General features: G+C 43.9%; 2 protein-coding genes across 2 annotated transcripts in view; both read right to left on the bottom strand.

The window, feature by feature from the left end:
• Positions 1-21,771, bottom strand: part of AIPL1 (AIP like 1 HSP90 co-chaperone) — a 151,260-nt gene that overhangs the window by 78,561 nt on the left and 50,928 nt on the right. The window lies entirely within an intron of this gene.
• Positions 5,460-21,771, bottom strand: part of PITPNM3 (PITPNM family member 3) — a 1,035,839-nt gene continuing 1,019,527 nt past the window's right edge. The window contains exon 20 of the transcript XR_014224928.1: positions 5,460-5,473. The gene's annotated coding sequence lies outside the window, so the exon portion shown is untranslated. The remainder of the gene's footprint in view (positions 5,474-21,771) is intronic.

Below are 21,771 nucleotides of genomic sequence, written 5' to 3'. Positions count from 1 at the left end.
CCAGGCGAGATTTGAGGAGGGGGACCATAAAGGGTTCTACTGACCAGGCCCATGCTCTCTTGCTTCCCAGGATCCAGGGGCGGACTGGCCTGGGGGGAAAGGTGGCAATTTCCCCCTGGGCCGCCTGGATTCACTGTAAATGGGCCGCTGTGCTGGCAGCGCAGAGCTGCACATGTCCGGTACTGGTGGTGTGCTACTGCTCGGGCGGCTCCAGCGCGGGGTTAACAGAGTGGAGGAGCAGTGACAGAACGCCTCTCTCACTCACTGCAGCTACGAGCCGATCGTCCTGTGACAGGGCTGAGAGTGTTGTATCCCTGCAGAGCACAGCCCTTCCCCCCTCCTCTACACAAATGGGAGAACAGATCTGCTCTGTCTTCTCCCGCCCCTCTCTCCCTGTGCACGCTGGAAACTTCAGATCCTAAACATGAGGCATCAGACAGTCCCATCCTAAACATGAATCCGCTGACTGAGCCAGTGAGGCTGCTGCTGGGACTGTACAAGTGAGTGAGCTGTGACCACACTCTCCCCTCTTTACTCTTTCTTCCCACTCCATCTCTACAGAATACCTCTCCCCCAGCCTTGTTTAACCACTTGCCTACTGGACACTGTCACCCCCTTCTTGCTCAGGCCAATTTTCAGCTTTCAGCGCTGTCCCTCTTGGAATGAAAATTGCGCGGTCATGCTACACTGTACCTATATGACAGTTTTATCATTTTTTTTCCCCCACACACAATTCAAGCTTTCTGTTGGTGATGTTTGCTTAAAAAAAAAAAAAAAAACCAAAAAATTTTTTTAACCACTTGCCAACCAGCCGCCACATTTATACAGTGGCAGGTCAGCAGGTTACCATGTACGGCGGTCCACAGGAGCGATCCTGGGGACGTGTGCCCACTCGCCAGCAGGGTAGCCAATCCATGGGGGCCAGCAGCCACAATTGCCACCAGGCGCCTGCAATCACTCCCCTTGGAGAGAGAACGGCGGTCTGCTGTTGTAACACGGCAGACCGTTGTTCTCTCAGAAATCAATACAGAGCTCCTATTATCCCCCTTTTTAGGAACACAGGTCTCTGTGTTCATTTCACAATACCATCCCCTCTAACAGTTAGAAAACACCCCTTAGGCTCACACTAAACCCTTTGATCGCCCCAGGGTTAACTCCTTCCCTGCCAGTGTCATTATTACAGTGACAGTGCATATTTTTAGCACTGATTACTGTAGTTATGTCACTGGTCCCCCCAAAAGTGTCAAAAATGTCAGTTAGGAGTCCGATCTGTCCGCCGCAATGTCACAGTCCCGCTAAAAATTGCTGATTGCCGCCATGAATAGTAAAAAAATTAAAACAAATAAAAATGACATAAATATTTCCCCTAGTTTGTAGACATGATAACTTTTGCATAAATCAATCAAAATACGCTAATTGGGATTTTTTTTTACCAAAAATATGTAGCAGAATAGAAATTGGCCTAAAATTATGAAAAATTTTGATTTTAATTTTTTTTTTAATTGGGAATGTTATATAGCAGAAAGTGAAAAATATACATTTTTATTTTTTTTTGCAGAATTGTTGCTCTTTTTTTGTTTATAGCACAAAAAAATGTATTTGGGTACAGCATTGCACGACCGCGCAATCGTCAGTTAAAGTAACACAGTACCGAATTGCAAAAAATGGCCTGGTCCTTAAGGGGGCAAAACCTTCCTGTCCAGAAGTGGATAACATGTTTTTCTAGGTAGCACTGATGTGGAGGCACTAATATGCCTCACTTATCGGGACTGATGTGGAGGCACTAATATGCCGCACTTATCGGGACTGATGTGGAGGCACTAATATGCCTCACTTATCGGGACTGATGTGGAGGCACTAATATGCCGCACTGATGGGCACTGATAGGCACTGATAGGTAGCACTGATGTGGAGGCATTAATATGCCGCACTGATGGGCGGCACTGATAAGCAGTACTAGCAAGACATTGTGTTGCTCCAGGACAAAAAGCCTCCGTTCAAAGTTCAGGCTCAGAAAGGAAATTCAGGTGCACGCCCTGGTTTCAACAGAAGCATATGGAAGAAATGGACTGGATAGTGGCACTCCAAAAAAATGAACCATTTATTGAAGAAAAAAAAGATACAAAAATACATGAAGGATGATCATACCATAGCGGAAATGATGACACTGGCAGCTAACGCATTTCACACCCAAGCTGGTGCTTAGTCATAGCATGATTGGAGTGCCGCCATCCAGTCCATTTCTTCCACATGATAAGCAGTACTGTTTTGAACTGATGCAATGATGGGCAGCACTGATGAGCAGGCACTGATGGGCACTGAAAGGCAGCACTGATTGGTGTCACTGATAGACACAGACTGGCGTCACCTGCTGGGCAATGCTGAGGCTGCACTGTAATGCTGTGCTCTGATTACCTGTACAGGTCTCCCCTGCGAGGATGCTGCTAATCTGGCTCTCCACATTTACACGTGATCGGCTGTGATTGGACACATAATGAGTTGCTGCATTGGCTCTTTAACAGATCAGGGTCATGCCATGTCATATATGTCTTGCTTCATAACATCAATACCCAATATAAAACCAGGTGGGCATGGATGGAGAGCTGATTCAGTGGTTCAACGGGCCACTTGAGTAGACTTGCCCTCCAGGCCTAAGGCTGCCAGCCCTCCCCTGCCAGGATCCATCAAGTGTGCACCAGTTTGCCATTGTGTGAGAGGATCATGGCCTATCATGCGACTCACAGCATTCGTAGCTCCAGCCCAGGTGGGACAGACGCCGCTCACTACACCAGGGGTACCCCCAGCAGCATCGCTGATGGCATCACAGTCGGGTTACTCACTGAATTGACAACTACAGCCATCTCAGGCCGCATGCAGTACGGAGAGTTGACTGGGATCATTCATCAAGAAGCCAATAAAGGTCTTTAGGATTGATGAGAGGGCATTTGCCCCAAATCCAGTTACCAGCCACTAAAACATATCTCTGAACACTGTATACAGGCACCTTATACTTGGATTGCTAAGATGATTGCCACTAGTCAGAAGAAGCTGCCCTGCATTGATTGCTTATCACTATACTATACTTACTATACTTACTATATTATACTTATGAATACTTTGTTTCTTTGAGCTCCAACTGCCGGTGAAGAGAATTGCAAGGCATTGCATTCTGAACACTGCTATTTTATTTCTCTTAAAGGGGACACGCTACTGGTATCTATATTACTTCATCTCTCGTTAGGATAAAGGTATTATAGGCCGGCCTGGGGTTCTCCTTTAGCAGTAGTATTATGTGCAGCAACCAATAACTTTCTTGAGAGATCCATTTACTTACTGTCTGTTATTGTGTACATTGGTATTCACTTGTTCTTGCTAATTGTCATTTAACAGCTTTAAGATCTATTTCAACCGAGTCTTGGTTGTTTATCCAGGACTTGGCTGACTAATACCATTTTAAGTCTCTTCTTTTGATTAGGTAAATTAGGTAAATTTGAAAGGTCTAAAATAATCTGCATTGTGTTAGTGTGTTATTTAAAGGTATACACAACATGTCTGAACCTAGAGTGTCAGGAGGGCTGGAAAGTTCACAGGGTCAAGGAGGCACAGAAGAACATGCAATTTCGAGCAATCCCCAAGGGGAATGTATGTATATATGGTTATGAGCAGCCTTTTTAATAATATTATTATTTTACGTTTGTTTTTTTGTTTTTTTTCATGCAATTTTTGTCTTAGAGACACAGGAGGAAATGAAAGGAAATCTGTCCAAAGCGAGAGGAAATCCCACCTCAGACACACACTGTAATAGGTATTCCCAATAGAATATTTCCTCGTACCTCCTCTTCTGGGGACAACTGTAAAACCTTCGATGTCCTATCATTGTCTGTCCCAGTGCCAATGAACACTAGGACTGAGAGAGAGGGTGAATTTTCCCAGTGGGGACCCAGACAGTAATAATGGCCTAACAGGTATTTTAACACTTCCCCACTCTATCCATGGCTAAAATAAAGTTTGGAATTTAGACAACAATATTTGTAAACTAAATGATTTATAAACTAATTATAATATAATTGTCAATTAATAAAAATAAAACTGAAATAAAATGAACATAAAAATAAAACTAAGAACAAAATCTCTTTAAGAAGAAGGCCACATTTTAGGATCCAAAGATCTATCCAAATCCATACCTGTTCAATATATACAACAAAATAAAATATTACAAGTATAAAAGCTTAAAACTTGGGTCTGTCTTTGTAAATTAGGAACTTTTGGCAACTGTGTATTTCTCTGCCAAAGAGATGTCAGCAAAGGCCCAGACCCCACTTATCACATGAGTCATTTGGGAGGAAAGAAAATTCCAGTGAATTATTGCTGCCCGCCTAACGTTAAGAACACAAATGTCTTTATTCTATTTAGAACAAAGGCTGTCAGGAGCTGGGTACACAAGACTAGACTGAATATTTATTGTGTTTTACTGGAAACTGTAAATGACTTTAAAAACACACACCAGGAGCAGTTTACATTCTCTACAGAATCATGGCCACTACCAATCTGTCACATAAAAATTAAATTACACAAGAAAAAAGTTTCATGATTTTTATTAATGTTCGGAATGTTATCAAACAAAAGCCTCTTATTTGATTCTTTACTTTTCAATTTAGTGCTTGGTAGAGATAGTGATAAAGTTTATTGGCTTATTTACTCTCCTAATTTACTTGGATGGGTTTTACTTTCAATTAACCCCTTTATGCTCTGTACGCTCTTTCAATTATTTTACTCTATATGGCATAGAGTGTGTGTTGAAAATAAAATTAATATTCTGTTAACTTCAAAGGCAATTGCGTTTTTGTTTGCTATATAAATTTTACACCCCATTGTAAAGAAATTTATCGGTTTGTTACAATCTTATTAGCTGCTCTCACTCTATTGCTTCAAAATGCTTGTTAATAATATTTATTCTACTCTAAAACATGCCTTGGAGCAGCTGATTTTTTTTAAAGCAGCTCTATTGTGCGTGTTTAAAACTAGGACACCTGAGCAAGGAAACAACAGAAATCAGCCACAAAAATTAGATGTCATTTGGACTTTCTGACTACCGAACTATTGTTTGCCTAAATAATTGTTACTTTAACTTTTATGCTCCATTTTTATCATCACATAGTTAGAAAGGTTGAATGAAGACACCAGTCCATCCATTTTAATGTGTATGTGTACCTGCATGCATGCATGTGTGTATATGTTGCCACCAATTCCCATATCCCTGTATATTGCATTCGCTAAGAAACACATCCAAAAGTATTTCGAACTTATCAATACTCCCCACGACACTACCAACTGTGAAATCATGATCCATATCCTTACCACTCTAACAGTAAAGAACCCCTTACGCAGTTTAAACTACATCAAACTACATTGATGGCCCGGTGTCTTCTTAAAAGAGAAGTAGGGTCAAAGCTCTTTTGGCCATATTTATCTTCTGGGTTACAGGAGTGCACTTATTTTTCACTCCTGTCACCCAGATTTAGCCAACAAAGTACAGTCGGCTGACATCAAAGAGCTGCAGGGATCCCGACAATAATGTCTGGATCCACCCAGATGCCTGACCGGAAGCTGATTCTCCCCTTGCCCTCTTTACAGACAGGTGCTCCAGTGAGCACTATAGAGGCAGAGCAGAGAGCGGTGACTGACAGTCACCGCTCTCTGCTCAGTGAAGATCGAAAATTGAGCAATCCGTGGTCATTTGATTGCTCTGTTCTTAATATTAGAGTTGATGGGGGACTGCTGCAGCATCTTATCGATGCTGCAGCCACATAAGTGTGTATACAGTATATGTTTGTTTTTTTAATATCCTTTACTTCTCCTTCAAGAGACCAAAGATTAAATAGTTCCTATGCGAGAAGTACCATTTAGATATTTGTATACTGTGATCATATCTCCTCTTAAGCGTCTCTTCTCCAAGAAAAATAAGTTTAATATTTGTAGTTGCTCCTCAAAACTGAGGTCCCTCAGCCCCCTTATTAGCTTTATTGCCCTTCTCTGGACTCTTTCCAGTTCCAGCATATCCCTCCTGAGGATTGGTGACCAGAACTGGGCGGCATACTCAAGATGTGGCCGAAACAGAGTTTTGTAAAAGTGTTAAAATTTAGTTTTAACTCCTGAATAGATACCCTTTTTAGTGCATGCTAATAGTCTGCTGTCCTTGTCTACTGAGGCTTGGTGTTGCATGCTTTTGCCAAGCCTTTGATTTACTAGGAACCCCAGAAATCAAATTCTTTGTGGATGATTTTTGAGAATAGAGAAGCTGGGGTCCATCATCTATTTGTGGTTCACTACTCTGAAAACCACAAGCCAGAAAGAAGCTGACATGTCAATGGCATGTGAAATATAGGAAATGCCAAAAATACAACTCCCAACAATATTTTTTGTGCTCAGAAGCATTAAAATAAATCAAGAGAACAAATAATATTATGTCGTATTTAAGTGGTCTTAAGGGATAAAGCACTATGTCCGGAATTTCATTTATGGCTGAGCGAAGTTCCATGGATGGGAGTGTGCTTACTTATGTACCTTAAAGAAAACAGTCTGGTACCGTTTGGAGAGTCCCCTGTCTGAGGATCTGTGGACATAGGAGTTGGGTCATTTGGATCAGAACTAGGGTTGAGCGGACACCTAGATGTCCGTGTTCGACGGGTTCGGCCGAACTTTAAAAAAAAGTCCGGGTCCGTGTCCCGGACTTTTACCGAACTTTTCCCGGACACCGAACCCCATTGAAGTCAATGGGGACCCGAACTTTAAGGCACTAAAATGGCTCTAAAACACCAAAGGAAAGGGCTAGAGTGCTGCAAATGGCAGCAAAACGTAATTAAGAGCATGGCAAGTGCTCTGCAAACAAATGTGGATAGGGAAATAACTTAAAACAACAAAAAAAAACAGAAAAATAAAACAATGTTCTTCTTCATCTCTGAAGGACGAGGCCCATATGGAGTAGGAGGGAGGTTGAGGTGGTGGTGGATGTGGCGGTGACATAGGCGTGCGCACAGGGTGTGCTGGGTGTGCCTGGGCACACCCTAATCACCTAGGGCACATAGCATTGCCAGTGAGGAGATGGGAAAGATCTCCCTGGGACCTGCTCTGCTCTATTTCTCCTTGCCTACAGGTACATGGCCCCGATACATTACTCTCCCTGCTGGCAAACACATGCATGTGTATTTCAACTTTGGGGTGCACACCTTAATGCAATAGGCTGCGCACACCTATGGGCGGTGTAGGTGGAAGCGGCGGTGGAGGAGGACCAGGGCCGGATTAACAGCATCATGGGCTTGGTGCTGAGGATTTTGAAGGGCCTTAAGGGCCGTGCCTTGCCATGCACCCAGAGGAGGAAGGGTGCAGCCATGCATGCCTAATTCAACATGGGATGCTGTCTCTGAAGCCCATAAACACATCCATGCATCGCCAACTGTCCCTCCTTGTCCGGCCTTCACGCTGTGTGGGGAGGTTCTGAGGGTGCTGCCTGGGGAAGCGAGCATAGAAGCCAGACTTCTGTGTTTACAAGTGACAGAAGAGCGGTAACAGTGAATATGGCCAACCCGGGGCCTATATAAAAGGTAGGGGCCTGGAGCTGCAGCTCCAATAGCCCCTACATTAATCTGGCCCTGAGGAGGAGGACGAGGTAGCCAACACTGCTTCTTTTCAAAAATTTTAAATGAGGGTACACCCCAAAAGAGTGAGAAAGAGCAAAAATGGAACAATGGGTGGGTAAGGTCGGTATCCATTGCTATTCTGCATAAGGTACGGAAAAGTCCCGTGGGATCCATGCCTGGTTCATTTTAATGAACGTGAGCTTGTCCACATTGTCTCTGGACAGGCGGCTGCGCTTGTCTGTTATAACGCCCCCAGCCGTGCTAAATACCCGTTCAGATAATACACTGGCTGCAGGGCACGCCAGCACCTCCAAGGCATAAAGGGCAAGCTCAGGCCATGTGCCCAATTTGGAGACCCAGAAGTTGAAGGGGGCAGACCCGTCATTCACTACATGTAGGCGTGTGCACACATACTGCTCCACCATGTTGGTAAAATGCTGCCTCCTGCTAAGACGTTCCATCTGAGCTGCTGGTGCTGCTGTTTGTTGTGGCGTGCTGACAAAGCTTTTCCACATTTCGGCCATGCTAACCCTGCCTTCTGAGGTGCTGGCGGTGCCCTGGTTGCGTTGGCGACCTCCTCCTCCTCCTCCTCTGCCTTGTGCTTCCACTGTGGCCCCGCTGTCAGATGGGAATGCCAGCAGCATGGCGTCTACCAGCGTGCGCTTGTACTCGCGCATCTTGCGATCGCGCTCCAGTGAGTGAATTAAGGACGGTACGTTGTCCTTGTAACGGGGATCCAGCAGCGTGGCCACCCAGTAATCAGCACAAGTTAGAATGTGGGCAACTCGGCGGTCGTTGTGGAGACACTGCAGCATGTAATCGCTCATGTGTGCCAGGCTGCCCAGAGGCGACGAAAGGCTGTCCTCTGTGGGAGGTGTATCGTCCGTGTCCTCTGTATCCCCCCAGCCACGCACCAGTGATGGCCATGAGCTGGCCTGGGTGCCACCCTGCTGTGAACATGGTTCCATCTCCTCCTCCAGCTCCTCCTCCTCCTCATCCTCCTCATCCTCCAGAACTGTGCCCCTGCTGGACAATTGTGTCCCTGGCGTTTGTGTGTGCAGGAACCCACCCTCGGAGCCCCTTGCGAATGACTGCCCTGAAAGCCTTTGAAATGTTACCTCTTCATCCTCCTCCTCCTCCTCCTCATCCTGTGCCACATCCTCTTCCATCATCGCCCAAATTGTTTTTTCAAGGAGGCATAGAAGTGGGATAGTTAAGCTGAGAATGGCGTCATTGCCACTGGCCATGTTGGTGGAGTACCCAAAACAGCGCAACAAGGCACAATATATGCAAATGTCAAATATGCAAACTATGCCGCAATTTAATGTTTTTTACACCAAAAGGGTGTGTATTGAATAGCGGAATAGGATAAAAAACTGTATCTCACACGTACAAACACAGACTAGGCCCGATTAAATTTTTTCCTACCCTAAAGGGAGGATGAGGAAGAGGAGTATGGAACATGCAGCACCCTCAAATCTTCAGAAGTATGAGATGAACCCCAAAAACTTGGAAAGGTGGATCTCTCTCACACGTACCAACACAGACTATCCCCCAATTTAACTGATCCCCAAAGGTTTTTGATTAAATAGCGGAATAGAAAATATGATCCAAAAAAAGTGTATGTATATCACACGTACACAACCACACTAGGCCCCAATTACTATTGTTTGTACCCCTAAAAGGCTAGATGAGGAGTAGGGGGGGTATGGAACAGGCAGCACCCTCAAACCTTCAGAAGTATGAGATGAACCCCAACAACTTGGAAAGGTGGATCTCTCTCACACGTACCAACACAGACTATCCCCCAATTTAACTGATCCCCAAAGGTTTTTGATTAAATAGCGGAATAGAAAATATGATCCAAAAAAAGTGTATGTATATCACACGTACACAACCACACTGGGCCCCAATTACTATTGTTTGTACCCCTAAAAGGCTAGATGAGGAGTAGGGGGAGTATGGAACAGGCAGCACCCTCAAACCTTCAGAAGTATGAGATGAACCCCAACAACTTGGAAAGGTGGATCTCTCTCACACGTACCAACACAGACTATCCCCCAATTTAACTGATCCCCAAAGGTTTTTGATTAAATAGCGGAATAGAAAATATGATCCAAAAAAAGTGTATGTATATCACACATACACAACCACACTAGGCCCCAATTACTATTGTTTGTACCCCTAAAAGGCTAGATGAGGAGTAGGGGGGGTATGGAACAGGCAGCACCCTCAAACCTTCAGAAGTATGAGATGAACCCCAACAACTTGGAAAGGTGGATCTCTCTCACACGTACCAACACAGACTATCCCCCAATTTAACTGATCCCCAAAGGTTTTTGATTAAATAGCGGAATAGAAAATATGATCCAAAAAAAGTGTATGTATATCACACGTACACAACCACACTGGGCCCCAATTACTATTGTTTGTACCCCTAAAAGGCTAGATGAGGAGTAGGGGGAGTATGGAACAGGCAGCACCCTCAAACCTTCAGAAGTATGAGATGAACCCCAACAACTTGGAAAGGTGGATCTCTCTCACACGTACCAACACAGACTATCCCCCAATTTAACTGATCCCCAAAGGTTTTTGATTAAATAGCGGAATAGGAAATATGATCCAAAAAAAGTGTATGTATATCACACGTACACAACCACACTAGGCCCCAATTACTATTGTTTGTACCCCTAAAAGGCTAGATGAGGAGTAGGGGGGGTATGGAACAGGCAGCACCCTCAAACCTTCAGAAGTATGAGATGAACCCCAACAACTTGGAAAGGTGGATCTCTCTCACACGTACCAACACAGACTATCCCCCAATTTAACTGATCCCCAAAGGTTTTTGATTAAATAGCGGAATAGAAAATATGATCCAAAAAAAGTGTATGTATATCACACGTACACAACCACACTAGGCCCCAATTACTATTGTTTGTACCCCTAAAAGGCTAGGAGTAGGGGGAGTATGGAACAGGCAGCACCCTCAAACCTTCAGAAGTATGAGATGAACCCCAACAACTTGGAAAGGTGGATCTCTCTCACACGTACCAACACAGACTATCCCCCAATTTAACTGATCCCCAAAGGTTTTTGATTAAATAGCGGAATAGAAAATATGATCCAAAAAAAGTGTATGTATATCACACGTACACAACCACACTAGGCCCCAATTACTATTGTTTGTACCCCTAAAAGGCTAGATGAGGAGTAGGGGGAGTATGGAACAGGCAGCACCCTCAAATCTTCAGAAGTATGAGATTGTGTTCACTGTACCCCACAAAGATTGAGTTCACTGCACCCCACAATGATTGTGTTCACTGCACCCCACAAAGATTGTGTTCACTGCACCTCACAAAGATTGTGTTCACTGTACCCCCCAAAGATTGTGTTCACTGCACCCCACAAAGATTCTGTTCACTGTACCCCACAAAGATTGTGTTCACTGCACCCTAAAAGGATGTTGTTCACTGCACCCCACAAAGATTGTGTTCACTGCACCCTAAAAGGATGTTGTTCACTGCACCCCAAAAAGATTGTGTTCACTGTACCCCCCCAAAGATTGTGTTCACTGCACCCCACAAAGATTGTGTTCACTGCACCCCAAAAAGATTGTGTTCACTGTACCCCCCAAAGATTGTGTTCACTGCACCCCAAAAAGATTGTGTTCACTGTACCCCCCAAAGATTGTGTTCACTGCACCCCACAAAGATTCTGTTCACTGTACCCCACAAAGATTGTGTTCACTGCACCCCAAAAAGATTGTGTTCACTGTACCCCCCCAAAGATTGTGTTCACTGCACCCCACAAAGATTCTGTTCACTGCACCCCACAAAGGATTTTGTTCACTGCACCCCAAAAAGATTGTGTTCACTGCACCCCAAAAAGGATTTTGATCACTGCACCCCAAAAAGGATGTTGTTCACTGCACCCCAAAAATGATTTTGTTCACTCCACCCCAAAAAGATTGTGTTCACTGCACCCCACAAAGATTGTGTTCACTGCACCCCAAAAAGATTGTGTTCACTGTACCCCCCAAAGATTGTGTTCACTGCACCCCACAAAGATTCTGTTCACTGTACCCCACAAAGATTGTGTTCACTGCACCCCAAAAAGATTGTGTTCACTGCACCCCAAAAAGGATGTTGTTCACTGCACCCCAAAAAGGATGTTGTTCACTCCACCCCAAAAAGATTGTGTTCACTGCACCCCACAAAGATTGTGTTCACTGCACCCCAAAAAGATTGTGTTCACTGCACCCCAAAAATGATTTTGTTCACTGCACCCCAAAAAGGATTTTGTTCACTGCACCCCAAAAAGGATGTTGTTCACTCCACCCCAAAAAGATTGTGTTCACTGCACCCCAAAAAGATTGTGTTCACTGCACCCCACAAAGGATTTTGTTCACTGCACCCCAAAAAGATTGTGTTCACTGCACCCCAAAAAGGATGTTGTTCACTGCACCCCAAAAAGGATTTTGTTCACTGCACCCCAAAAAGATTGTGTTCACTGCACCCCACAAAGGATTTTGTTCACTGCACCCCACAAAGATTGTGTTCACTGCACACCAAAAAGGATTGTGTTCACTGCACCCCAAAAAGATTTTGTTCACTGCACCCCAAAAAGATTGTGTTCACTGCAGCCCAAAAAGATTGTGTTCACTGCAGCCCAAAAAGATTGTGTTCACTGCAGCTCACACACAGAAAAATGGATGTGGATCACTGACACCTGCCTATCTCCAATCCCACACCACACAGCAATATCGATTGTAGTTTGTAGAACACAGTTTCCCTAAAATTCAGCAGACTCTGTCCCTAACAGGATTGAGAAGAGATCGTAGATCAGGATTGAGTGCAGATTCACCCCACCCCCCACACAGCAATATCGATTGTAGTTTGTAGAAGACACTGACCCTATAATTCAGCAGACTCTATCCCTAAAATGCCTACAACTCGCCCTGCCTAAACACTCCGACCTGTCCCTCAATTCTATCCGGACACAAATGTTTTTTTCCTGCCTATCTTTCCCTAATCAGCAGCCAGCACATTGATGTGTGCTCTGTCCCTGATATAAGCAGCATAATGACGCCGCTGCGGCTGCCTCGAACTTATAAAGACTTGGTCACATGCTTCAGACGGCCAATCACAGCTACTAAGACATTTGCAGGCATGGCTGGGATGGCTTAAGGCACACCAGTTAAACGATTGTTGATTGGCTGTTGAAAGCCCGCCATGAAAAGAGCGCCAAAGCATGCAAAACCCGGAAATAAAACGACCGAACACGGATTTTTACCCGAACATACAGTAAAGTGTCCGTGTCCGTGTTCGGGTAAAAAAAATCCAATTATTCGGTACGAACACGAATAATACAGTCCGTGTTCGCTCAACACTAATCAGAACCACTTTGATTTTGGAGGTAACACCTAGCCATATTAGCCCGTCTGGTGACACAGGGGCAAAAGTTGTGGTGAGGAGATAGTGTGACCAGGTGTTGGACTCACTGAGCGGAGCACATCTTTCCTTGTCTCGTGCAGTATCACTACTATTTCACATTCACTTTTTATATTATTATCATTTTTAGTTATCTGTGTATATCATATGAGCGCTGCACTATTTATTGTTTATGAATGTTCTTTTGTGATTTTGATATATTGACCCTTGGTGTTCAGCAGCTTTGTATCTTTAGGGGCCAGGTGTGCTGATTTATTAATTTTTTCTATCACTGGTCCAGGACAAGCATGCAGCAAAGGAAACGCAGACAATTCAAAATCTTTATAATTGTTCCTTGACTCAGTCATAGTAACAACAAGACAGCCAGCCTATGAACATGTTTATAAGGAGGTCAATGATGACAGCCTATTCATTTTTTGTCATTAGAGGTTTTCTTTTATGGTTAATTAGCATGGAGATCACTTGCTTTGACTGTCAGAAGTTTTGTATTGATAATAGAAAAAAAAGAGTCTTTCTTGTGTTCAGTGAAGATAAATGAGAGGTATGCTGGCCCATTGGCATTGTGATTACATGCATGCTTTTATATATAAGATAAGATCTAGAGCAGATAATTGTTTAATTGCCCTGGGATGGGAAACATTTGCTGTTCATTTTATGAAGACTCTTATCCCCTACATGCCAATGTGCCTTAATTACAATTTTAATTACTCCAATCATTCATTATAAGCTTACCCAAACAATCATTGAATTACCATGCATGGTTACCTGCACATCCACTAGAAAATCATGTTATTTTGGAATCTTCTACAGTACAAATGTTTAGCATATTAAATATAAGCAAGTGTATGCACGAATATTTCCCAGTGACGTGCCAACAAGATTTCATATAACCATTTCCAGCTATCCTTAGGTATATGTATTCAATGTGTCTGTGTAGCACAGAGCAGCCAATCATCTTCTTCCCTTTTATTCCCTTACCAGAATAGAGTTTGGATGCTAGATCCCAACATATATACTTTTTATTCATTTAACTCATGATACATGATGTCCAGTATGAGAAGGAGAAAGAAAAGGATAGCAAATGTGCAAGGTTAAAGGTCAGTGGGGAAAAGAAATGACATGCTAGTATAATTTTAGGTGGATTAAGACCAGCAAAAAGCCAAGTTAATGCAATAATTAATGGTATACTCAGAGGCGGAATAATTGTACCTTGGGTCCTGGATTTTTTTCAAATGGTAGGCCGCCGCCAGTTTATTTTGATCAAGCACAAGGATCAGTGTACACAGGCATTTGTGTTTTGTTTCTGACATGGGTTTGGGTAACGATTCATCAGGATTTAGAATTAAAGGAGTTGTAAAGGCAGAAGGTTTTTTTTTTTATTTATTTTGTTTTTTTGTTATCTTAATGCATTCTATCCAAGAGGATAAAAAGCCTTCTGTGTTTAGCAACCTCCCCAGCATCCCCTAATACTTAGCTGAACCCCATCTCTGTCCAGCGATGTCCACGAGTTCCTCTACTGTCTGGGGGCTCTCTAGTGATTGGCTGAGACACAGCAGTGGCACCATTGGCTCCTGCGGCTGTCAATCAAAATCAGTTAGCCAATCAGAAGAGAGAGGGGGTTCGGGCCGAACAGCAGCTCTGTATCTGAATGGACACACGGAGCTGCAGCTCGGCTCGAGTGCTCCCAAACCAAGCTGCTTGCTGTGGGGGCACCTGACAGGAGGGAGGGACCAGGAGCAGGGAAGCGGGACCTGAGAAGAGAAGGATCTGGGCTGCTCTGTGAAAAACCAACTGTAGTCAACAGTCAAAAGTGTCAGTTAGTGTCCGATTTGTCCACTGCAATATTGCAGTCCCACTAAAAATCACTAATTGCCACCATCACTAGCAAAAAAATGAAATAAACAAATAAAAATTCCATAAAAATATCCCATAGTTTGTAGATGCTATAACTTTTGCGCAAACCAATCAACATACGCCTACTGGGATTTTTTTTTTTTACCAAAAGCATGTAGCAGAATACATATTGGCCTAAATTGGTGAAGAAATTAGATTTTTTACATTTCTTTATTGGGTATATTTTATAGCACAAAGTAAAAAATATTGTATCTTTTTTTGTATACAGCGCAAAAAATAAAAGCCGCAGAGGTGATCAAATACCACCAAAAGAAAACTTTTTTTCTGGGAAAAATTGTGTCTGGGTACAGAGTCGCATGACCGCGCAATTTTCGGTTAAAGTAATGCAGTGCCATATCGCAAAAAAATGGCCTGGGCATGAGGGGAGTAAACATTCCGGGGCTGAAGAGGTTAATCTCTACCGTTATTGCCAGCATACAAGAGACATATAGTAGATATATTAGCTGCCTAATAATATACACAGTAAAAAGTATGACAAAAGGGCCTTGTAATGTGAAGGGTTGCTTTACAATAGGTGGCCAAAGCAGAAACCTCAATCATTTTTATTATTTTGACCAATTTTCACTCTTACTACTATTGATCATTCTTGTCCAGCTTTTCTCCTTCCCTACCTATGTAGTCCACTGTACCTGGCACATACATTAAATTTATTCTGTAAACTTTGAAAGATTTTTTCCTTTCGTCTAAGTTTATAACGCACATAAAGAGTGCTGCTTTTAGGTTTGCTGCATATATTACAATGGTTTTTCTTCATTTATAAAGTATAAACAAGGTGCAGTACAATAAATCTTTATAGCTGAACAGGCAAGCATGTTCGGAGTTGTCTCATTTTGTCTCAGGGGTTATTTCTGGAAATAAATCCTTTAAAGTTTTATATCCATTGTACCTGGTGTGCTTTCCAGTCCTATTTTTTGTTTCTCACAAGGTACCATGTCTACCTGGGCCAGTTTCATCCCTTGTAATTCTGTTTTGACTGATGCATCAGAAGAGCAAAAATAAGGTTAGATGCATGATAGGAACATGTCGGAGATATATATATACCATCAAAGACATAGCTATTTGTAAAGTCCAGGGACTTTAAGCCTAAAACTAAATATGTGCCAATGCCAATGCATTATTCATTGTGCCTGCAAAGGTTCTACATAGAGCAGAATTATCTAGCTTTATATCCTCGAAGGTTCCACTGAGCTCATTGCACCTCTGCCATGCATTTCCTCTAGCCTGCCAGCAAAGGAGAGGCATATCACCATATGTTATGTGTGTGTGATCTCACAATCACCCAAGGACTGCTCTAATCTGCTTAGAAAATGATGAGCCAGCAGCTAAAAGGATCTTGAAAATGGCCCCGGAAATAAACCACTGACAATCTTTTCATAAACAATAGGCAGCTAAATTGCAAAAGACCGCAACACCTGTGGAACTCACTCTCACCTTCCTGGCATTGAAATAAGTAAGTTAAAATACATTTACATTTTTGGTTGTAACATGACAAAATGTGGATTTCAAGGGGTATGAATACTTTTTCAAGGCACTGTAAATGTTTACTGAATTGCAGCTTCATGGCTCTCCATAATTGTACTGTTGACGAAATAAGTAAGTTAAACTGGAAAGAAGTATGGGAAATATATTTGTGCAGTATAGTACTTTACTGAATCATATATTTCCCAGCAGAATAGAACTGGCAAGAAGAGCTGCAAGTGACTGGAAGGAGATTGTGCTGTGAGCAAGGATTTCTGATTAGGCCATGCAGGTTGTGCATAGCTCACAACTGTCCCTGATTTTAAGGGACTGTCCCTGATTTGGAACAAAGTCCCTCTGTCCCTCTTTCCTCCCCATTTGTCCCCCATTTTGGTATGATCTATATAGTTGTATATAAAATGCCCTTTTTATTTTTCAGAATGTATTTCCCAGTGCTAAAACTTTCATCCATTTCCTAAATTGCTGCCTTTGTAAATTCCAAAAGCCAGTATAAAGAAATAGTAGTGGTAAAAAAAACAAAAAAAACAACACTAGTGGGTTTAACTAATCATTTTATTTTTATGATTCTCCTTTAAGGGGCGTGACAGGGGGGTGTGTCCTAGGCCAGTGGTCCTCAACCCTGGCCTACAGGGCCCACTAACAGGCCAGATTTTAGGTATTACCTTGGGGAGATGCAGACTAGAGTACTGCAATCAATGAGCAGCAAATGATATCACCTGGGATGTATTTCTGTTATCTTGAAAATCTGGCCTGTTAGTGGGCCCTGTAGGCCAGGGTTGAGGACCACTGTCCTAGGCAACATCATTATACTAATAGGTGTCACTCGTTCCCATTTCAAAAACTTTGGTGGTATGAGGTTGTGGTCTAGGATGGGTAGACTACCGAAATAAACCTTAGAGACCTGTACTCCATGCTGCTGAAAGTCAACAACACATTATTAGGTATACTAAAAGGTTCCAGAATGCTGCCCAAGATGCTAGTGCCATCCAGTCCACATTCTCAAAGTTTCCATCTTTTACGGCCTGCACATTTTCTTTGATAAAGTAGTGTACTGTGTACCCACAATTAGGTTTGTAGGACAGAATGGCAAGGAGAGTAAAAAGGCAAATGGTTCTGATCTTCTAAGGTTCAGTATTAGGTGCACAGTCACTGTCTTTTTTGTCTGCCCATCCCTGCTTTCAAAAATGGTTGATCCAAACCAAAGACATCCGAAGTGTGCAAAAATAGCTCCTGCTTATTTATACCTTATTAGACAGCTTTAAAAAAATAAAAATAAATAAAAACTCTACTATTGTAAGGTAAATCCGATTCCCACAGAAAACCAGTACGGGCTTATGTGCATTGCACACATGCATACTTCTAGGCAAAGAGTCAATAGATGTACTATTCTAGTTCATCATGCACCCATTAGTGTGCGCACATGCACATGCAAATTAGCATGCATACTTAGCGCCCAGTGGCCTATTTACCTGGCCCGTCACCATGAGCAGTTGCTGAACGATCTTCAGTTTGTACCTGTATTTCTGTGACCTGATCCATTAACCACTTTAATACCGCGCACGGTAATACTACTGCGGCAGAGCGGCACGATACCGCTCAGCCACGTAGTATTAACGTGATGCGCGATCACGGCTCCAGAGCGCGCTCCCGCGCTCCGCGGGTCCCGATCCCGATGTCATTCGGTAGGGAACCGATCAGTCATCAGATACTGACCAATGATTTTTGGTCAGTGTCTGTAGATCGGTCCCCACCAATGGCAATCTGTCCCCTGTCTGTGTAATGTAAACACAGACAGGGGAAGTGATGTCACTGTCCTTCCTGGAGTCCTTTCGGTTCCAGGAGAGAGACAGAGACACAGTAAAAACGTGAGTTCCACCAACACTACACTGACACACCTCACATAGGTACATTTAACCCCTTCATCACCTCTGATCACCCCCTAATCACCCCCAAAACCCCTCACAGTGAACACTATATACAGTGGTATACAGATATTTTACTGATCACTGTATAAGTGTCACTTGTGAGCGTAGTTTGCGCCTGCGTTAGGCCCAAATAGGGTTAGGGTACCCGCCACCTATCCCCTAATAAAGTTTTTACCCCTTGATCAGCCCCAGTTAACCCCTTCACTACCTATTACTCTGTGCACTAAATACAGTATATAGGTAAATACTGATCACTGTATTTAGTGTCACTAGTGACCCTAATTTGCGCTTGCGCTAAGCCCATATAGGGTTAGGGCACCCGCCACCTATTCCCTAATAAACTTTTAACCGCTTGATCTTCCCCAGTTAACCCCTTCACTCCATATAAAACAGTGCACTAATATATACAGTATATCAGATAACTACTGATCACTGTATTTAGTGTCACTGGTGACCCTAATTTGCGCTTGCGCTAGGCCCGAATAGGTTTAGGCCACCCGCCATCTATCCTCTATAAAGGTTTAACCCCTTGATCTCCCCCAGTTTAACCCCTTCACTTCCCTGTCACAGTGTTCACTATATACAGTGATTACCGATCACTGTATTAGCGTCACGGGTGACACAACTTAGGCTAGCTAGTTAGCGTCAGGGTCCCACTACACCACCGTTACTTAGCGTCAGTTAGAGTCAAGTACACTAACACACACACACCACCGTTACTAGTATAGTGTTTGAACAGATCAATATCTGATCTGATCAGAACTATACTACCGTCCTCATAATTTAGTGTTCCCCAAACGCAGTGTTTGCACAATCAGCACTGATTCCTGCTAGCACCTGCGTTTAGCCCCCCTGCCCAGCCCACCTTACCCAGGCAAGTGTAGTAATCAATAGATTACTGACACTTCCAAAAAACACATCACACAAAACCGCTGCGTTAGCAGAGTCAGGCCTGATCTCTGTTAGCACTAGCAGTTTTTCTTTGTAGCGACCAAATAGTCCTCGACAACCAGGTGCTTTTATTACCTAGTAGTCGCATCACTGTACGAGTAAATTTAGCTACCAAAATGACAAAACGTTCGTTCAGTGATGATGCTATATACAGTATAATGACCATGTCAAGTGAGAGCGATGGGGAAGCCTCACCGGCAGAATCAGGGTCAATATACGAACCAGATGACGGCAGCGGCTCCCTGACAGATAGCTCCGACAGAGGGGTCCCTGCTAGGGTCAGGCGTACCCGACCCCATTCTGGAGTTGTTGACTTGCAAGAACTGGAGGTTTCTGGTATGCAGCAGAGTGCCAGTACTAGTGCCGCTCACACTTCTCGTGAACTGGCAAGCACGAGCGGCCTAGTACACCCTGGACCTTCAACCAGCACTGCAGTATCACCTGGTGACGTGGCGAGTCACCTGAGTGCAGTTGAAGCTGGTGCGGTGGCTAGCACGAGTAGTGGCCCGCAGCCACCGCGTATCCGAAGACAGGCCCGTAGAGCCCATAGTGTCCTCCCTGAAGCGCTGGCATATCCTAATTGGCAGCCCACAGATTCCACAGCGCCAGTACTTCCCCCATTCACCGCCCAACCCGGAATCCAAGTGGAAACAGCTGGTTTTAATCCCATAAACTTTTTTGAGCTGTTTTTCACTGAAGATCTTTTCAGATCTATTGTGGACCAATCAAATTTGTACGCTCAACAATTCATCGCCGCCAACCCAAATTCACCCCTTGCCAGACCATTCGCCTGGAATCCTATTACGATTCAGGAGTTTAAAACCTATCTGGGCCTTTCCTTCAACACGGGCATTACAAGAAAGAATGAATTGCGGTTATATTGGTCCACTGACCCAATTCATCAAATGTACGTGTTCTCTGCTGTTATGTCCAGGGCTCGATACCAACAAATATTTCGGTTCATGCATTTCAACGACAATGAACTCTGTCGTCCTCGGGGAGACCCTGAATATGATCGGCTCCACAAAATTCGGCCCCTCATAGACCACTTCAATCAGCGGTTCGCAGCCTTGTTTACCCCCCAACAAGATGTCTGCGTTGACGAGTCCCTGATTAAGTTTACTGGTCGCCTTGCTATCAAACAGTACCTCCCCAGCAAGCGTGCCAGATACGGGGTCAAGTTGTATAAGCTTTGTGACAGGGCCACAGGCTATACAGTTAATTTCCGTGTCTATGAGGGAAAAGATAGCACTGTGGAGCCCCCCGACTGCCCAGGCTACATAGGGAGCAGCGGCAAGATAGTTTGGGACTTGGTGTCACCCTTATTCGGAAAGGGGTACCACTTGTACGTGGACAATTTCTATTCAAGCGTGCCACTTTTTAGACACCTCTATCAATTGCAAATTGGCGCTTGTGGCACCGTGCGATCTAATCGCCGGGGCTTCCCCCAACGGCTAGTGAATGCCCCACTGAGCTCGGGAGAGAGAGCCTGCTTGAGGTGCGAGGAATTGCTTGCAGTGAAGTGGAGGGACAAACGAAACGTTTACGTGCTGTCCTCCATTCACCCAGACACGGCAGTCCAAATTACTACGGTCACCGGTGTTGTTGTTGAGAAACCCCTCTGTGTCCACGACTATAACCGTAAAATGGGAGGGGTGGACTTCAACGACCAGATGATGGGACCGTACTTAATTGCCCGTAAGGCCAGACGCTGGTACAAAAAAGTGTCTGTATACCTATTTCAATTGGCTGTTTACAACGCTTTTGTCTTATACAAAGCGTCTGCTGGAACATTATCCTTCTTTCAATTCCAAGAAGAGATAATCAGAGCCCTTCTGTATTCAGCTGGTGCTCCTGCCCAACTTCCCCAACCAGATGCAGTGAGGCGGCTGCATGAGAGGCATTTTCCGCAATACCTCCCGAGTACCGATACCAAACGATACCCCCAAAAAAGATGCCGTGTCTGCAGCAAGCGCGGATTTAGGCGTGACACCCGGAATTATTGTCCCGACTGTCCTGACCGACCTGGTCTTTGCCACGGTGACTGTTTCCGTCGCTACCACACACTAGTGGATTATTAGCATAGGGTACAGCACGGCACAGTTTAGGGCACATTTACACAGGGTCTCAAAAGATGTTCGATGGCTATCGTCATTTTGAGAGACCCGAACCTGGAACCTGGAACTCGACGTTTGAAGAAAAAAAAAAAAATACATAAAAGCCAAAAATAGTTGTCGTCTCAGTCATTTTTTATGTTCTTCTACACTTCCTATGTACTTTTAATGTACTTTGTTTGTTTTTCATTCTTTTGTGACCTGTTTCTCTTGCAGGTACTCGTCGGCTACCACGCATTGATTTCATATATTCTGACACAAACAGTGTTTGCGCTCAGCATACATGGATACCTTTGCTGAT

Source organism: Pelophylax lessonae (genome assembly GCF_965119305.1).
Source record: "Pelophylax lessonae genome assembly, chromosome: 2".
NCBI classification, from domain to species: Eukaryota; Metazoa; Chordata; class Amphibia; order Anura; family Ranidae; genus Pelophylax; species Pelophylax lessonae.
This window is presented reverse-complemented; position numbering and strand designations above follow the sequence as displayed.